Raw genomic sequence first — 4,925 nt, 5'->3', positions numbered from 1 at the left:
TACCACTACTTGACAATTTGAGCAGCATGTGTATGAGGCCCTCCTTTATGTCTAGTACAGGGTGTTTCTGAGCCCCTCTTACATCACATTTTTGGCAGTTCTTGCTTCCTTTATAAATTACACTGAAATTGGTTTACATAAGTTATTTTTTAAAAAATCCTTTTTAAATTTTGCTTTACATACAAGTCATTGCACAGTTCTCTTCGATTTTGAATGTTTTATTGTAAGTCCATAAAATGGAGTAAAAGTATGACCCCATTGTTCTCAGCAGGGATCTGGGGGTCAGAGATGCTTCCAGTGGTCTTCCCCATGCTGTTCTCCTTCCATTCAGCACTTTTTCCATCCACTTCAAATATTTAATGCCCCCAGACCTCTTTGTAGGGTCTGCCATAAATATGCTCGGATTTCCCATTGACTTCCATTGTACTCGTTACTTGGTTCAGGTAACGAGCACCCAAGCAGTTTAGTGTTTGATCACCTATAATAGTTACCAGTTCAGACTGGGACTGAAATTCAGCCCTGGCATTCAAAATCATTCAGGCCCATGTTGTCCCCGTTTCCAAGTACCAGTTGGGGATATATTACTAATATTACCCTGGATGGAGGAAAGGAAGATTTACTACATGATCAATATTTCTAATGATACCCGTGGCTGCTGGGGTAAGTGACGGAATCAGCGTCTTTGTGCTCAGTCACAACTCTTAACAGTATGGGCGCCTTGAGAACACTGATTCTGTAAACAGCTTAGCAGACAAGGCAGTCCATGACCAGACAGGCCCTTCTGTCATTTGCTAGAATTGCCAGATGGCCAGTCCGGCCCTGATAGTTACCCAGTTGCTCCTCATTACAGTGAGAGATTAAGATCACTGGAGAACTACAAGGTCTTACTGTGCAGAATTCTACAGCAGAGGTGGAACAGCCCCGAGTGGTGACTGCACCGACATTTTATGGCCATTACTTACATAACATCACAAAAGAAAGCAACAAAGACAAAAACATTATTAGATCCCCAGGAGGACTCTAGTCCCAGATGTCTCGAGAGGAAAGTATCTCATGGACTCCAGCAGGATCTCATGTGAGGATCGATGTCTCCTCCTTTGGGCACATTGTACAGTTGGGTGGTGACACTAATGTCCTCTCCTCCTCAGAATAGTGACCACTGTGTGTAGATAAGGAGCCGGTGACTCCACATGACAGATACAGCTGTAGTCGTGGCCGAGTGGTTAAGGCGATGGACTAGAAATCCATTGGGGTCTCCCCGCGCAGGTTCAAATCCTGCCGACTACGAGGAAGGTTTTTTCTTGAAAAAAATTAATTTAATCTAAAATTGAACATACATGACTGTGGTCAGTGGACGGACAACCCCTGCTTTTTCTACATGGCTGACAAGTCAGTTGTAGAGATTATTTTTTGTGAGTAATCCACCTCTTTAGTGCCCCCTATAGGTGGCTGCCTGTGGATCATCTAAACAGCTGAACAGTAATCTACAAGGTCCATGCCTTCAGGGGCCACTAACAGAACAGTGTTCTCCCATCTGGAGGGATCTATCTTTGATATTTTCAATGATCCCTCGTGACCCGCAGGATCCTCATAAGGAGAATCAGGATTTTCATGAATCCATACGAGCTCCGATTGTAGAAACCTCCCTCATTGGTGAATACTGCCCTGATACAACGTCCGCTATCAGGAGATCGGCTCTGGAGACTTTCTCCCGTTTCTCACACAGATTTAGCATCCATAAACCCATCGCCTCCTCCAGTGCTCACTTCTGAGTCTTGGATGAGACTCTCCTGTTCAGGTCTATGGAGGCGTAATATAATCCAATCCCCGAGATGATCTGTGTGACGCCCGATTATCACAGATACATTTCTATTATTACCCCGGCAACTGTCCTTCATCATGATTATCGGATGTAGACGTAAGAAGACAGGTCGCTCCACGGTGAGAACCGTCTGAGATTCCTGGAGGAGACTGATGCCTGTCTGAACACGGCCTGAAGGAGAGATCACACTCAGATTTGTGTCCGGTCAGTCTGATCTTACAGATGATGGAAATGTGTCAGGACGGAACAGTGATCATCGAGATCAGTCCGAGGCTCCAGACATCCACACAAATGAGGAATAACTGCGTACTTACATCCTGGACCACTGCTGTCCATCCAGTCTCCACACGGTGTCTTCAGAAAGTCACAAGACAATATTATCTCACATGACCGCTGCAGTCAGTGAGATGATAGAGAAGTCTGCTGCTGATTGGCTGCAGCGCTCTGTATTCTGTCTACTCTAATAGGTGGTCCGGGTCACTAGCCATGACAGGACGTCCATGACAGAGGCTATGAAAACAGGTCAGCAGCAGCGTTGACAGGAGGTCCAGGACAGCGGCGGTGACAGGAGGTCCAGGACAGCGGCGGTGACAGGAGGTCCAGGACAGCGGCGGTGACAGGAGGACCAGGACAACGGCAGTGACAGGAGGTCCAGGACAGTGGTGGTGTGGACAGGTCGGCAGCCTGATACTGTACTGTTAATACCGAGCTGCCACGTTGACCTCATCCATGGAAGAAGGCACCGCTGGGAGCAGTCTCTGCCACAGCCCTAATATGAGTAATGAGAGCAGAACAGCAGCGGTGACTTCTTCCATGGATGGGAACAGCCCAGCAGTCTGGTATAACAGGCCATATTAACACCCCGCCCAGAATATACCCGGGGCTAAAGTGGTCATATTATACCCCTCTGGGTCAGAATATGCCCCCAGCTGCTGTAGATTAGATTTTTCATGCTTTTGAGACCCATCAAAAATGTGGTCCCAGGCAGCACACTGGCCCCAGGCAGCACTGGGGGGGCAGAGACAGTGAACGGGTTCCCAGGCAGCACACAGGGCCCCAGGCAGCACATGGGGGCCCCAGACAGCGCATAGGGCCCCAGGCATCACACGGGGCCCAAGGCATCACACGGGGCACCCCAGGCAGTGCACAGGGCCCCAGGCAGCACATAGGGCCCCAGGCTGCACGGGGGGCCCCAGGCAGTGCACAGGGCCCTAGGCAGCACATGGGGGCCCTAGGCAGCAGATAGGAGCCCCAGTCAGAGCACAGGGGCTCCAGGTAGCACATGGAGCCCCAGGCAGCACACGGGGTCTGCAGGCAGCGTGCAGGGCCCCAGGCAGTTCACAGGTGCCCCAGGCAGCACACAGGGGGGCAGAAACAGCATGCAAGGGGGAAGAGACAGCATGCAAGGGGGGAAGAGACAGCCCACAGGGCCCCTGTGCACTGTCTCTGCCCCCTGTGTGCTGTCTCTGCCCCCCTGTGTGCTGTCTGGTGCTTCCGGATGCTGCCTTGGACCCCGTTCACTGTCTCTGCCCCCCCGTGTGCTGTCTGGGGCCCCTGTGCACTGCTTGGGGCCCTGTGTGCTGCCTGTGGCCCTGTGCGCTGCCTGGGGCTCCTGTGTGCTGCCTGTGGCCCTGTGCGCTGCCTGGGGCTCCTGTGTGCTGCCTGGGGCCCTGTGCACTGCCTGGGGCCCAATGTACTGCCAGGGGTCCTGTGTGCTGCCTGGGGCTCCTGTGTGCTGCCTGTGGCCCTGTGCGCTGCCTGGGGCTCCTGTGTGCTGCCTGGGGCCCTGTGCACTGCCTGGGGCCCCATCTGCTGCCAGGGGTCCTGTGTGCTGCCTGGGGCCCCTGTGCACTTCCTGGGGCCCAATGTGCTGCCAGGGGTCCTGTGTGCTGCCTGGGGCTCCTGTGCACTTCCTGGTTCCCTGTATGCTGCCTGGGGCCCCGTGCGTTGCCTGAGGCCCCATGTGCTACCTGGGGCCCCCATGTGCTGCCAGGGACCCTGTGTGCTGCCTGGGGCCCTCATGTGCTGCTTGGGGCCCGTGTGCTGCCTGTGGCTCCTATGCTCTCCCTGAGGCCCCATGTGCTGCCTGGGACCCTGTTCGCTGTCTCTGCCCCTGTGTGCTACTTGGGGCTCCGTTTTTGATGGTTCTCAAAAGTGTGAAAAATCTGATCTACAGCAGCTGGGGTATATTCTGGCCTAGAAGGGTATAAAGTGGCCTAGGCCACTTTAACCCAGGGTATATTCTGGGTGGGGGGGTTAATCTGGCCTGTTACACCAGTATTAGTGGCACAATGTCAGGATGCCAACCTGCACTCACCGCCGCTATCAGCACAGTGTTCACAGCAGTGTAAGCTCCCGCTGCAGCGCTCTGACCACTGACTCAGCTCTGCTATGTCAGCATAGTGCCTCATTCAGACGCTGGGCAATTATCCCTTTATCTACAGGTCAATAGCTTTTTTTGCATGACAGGTTGGCATTAAAAATAGAAAATACCTAAACTTTTTAAATTATTTTTCATATTTTAAACCATTAAATATTTTTTTTTAGCAAGACTTTATTACTTTACATTTCCTTCAATATTGTTGAAAAAAATGTTTTTGATGACAAATTCCCGTTGATGTTTTTTTTTCCCTTGACCTAAAAATTATACCGGAAGTTTTACAGTTAATGGAAAATTTAGCATCTGCATTGGCCAAGAATTGAACTCAAGACAGTTGCTGGGAAGGAAGCTATGCTCACCACTATACCACCAATGCACCATATCTATGTGCCTGCGGTGGTGGACAAGGTCTCACATGATGTCTCGCTGTAATCCCTTGTTCCCCTGCTGTTCCCTCACAGTCAGGGTGTGTGGAGCAGGATCAGGTGCTGTGCCGCTACATACAGGGCAGATGTAATATGTAGGGATGCGGACTGTCTCATACTGTCCCCAAGGCCGGTTTTAGGCGAAGTGGGGCCCTAGGCAAAGTTTAAAATGGGGCCCCAAATGATAACATATTGCACATCACACAGAAGCATTTCGATTGCATTTACATGCGCTCAGTTCAGGCCGCTAAATGAGTGTGATCGACAATATTGAAGTTGTTCAACACTTGTTTCCCGG

General features: G+C 51.3%; 1 non-coding gene across 1 annotated transcript; it reads left to right on the top strand.

Moving 5' to 3' along the window:
* The first annotated feature begins 1,205 nt into the window (after positions 1-1,205).
* On the top strand, positions 1,206-1,287 carry TRNAS-AGA (transfer RNA serine (anticodon AGA)). The gene has a single exon. It is a non-coding gene; the product is annotated as a tRNA-Ser (tRNA).
* Positions 1,288-4,925: the final 3,638 nt, after the last annotated feature.

The sequence above is a fragment of the Dendrobates tinctorius genome, unplaced genomic scaffold (genome assembly GCF_039654945.1).
Source record: "Dendrobates tinctorius isolate UK_male_01 unplaced genomic scaffold, ASM3965494v1 ptg000251l, whole genome shotgun sequence".
Taxonomy (NCBI): domain Eukaryota; kingdom Metazoa; phylum Chordata; class Amphibia; order Anura; family Dendrobatidae; genus Dendrobates; species Dendrobates tinctorius.
This window is presented reverse-complemented; position numbering and strand designations above follow the sequence as displayed.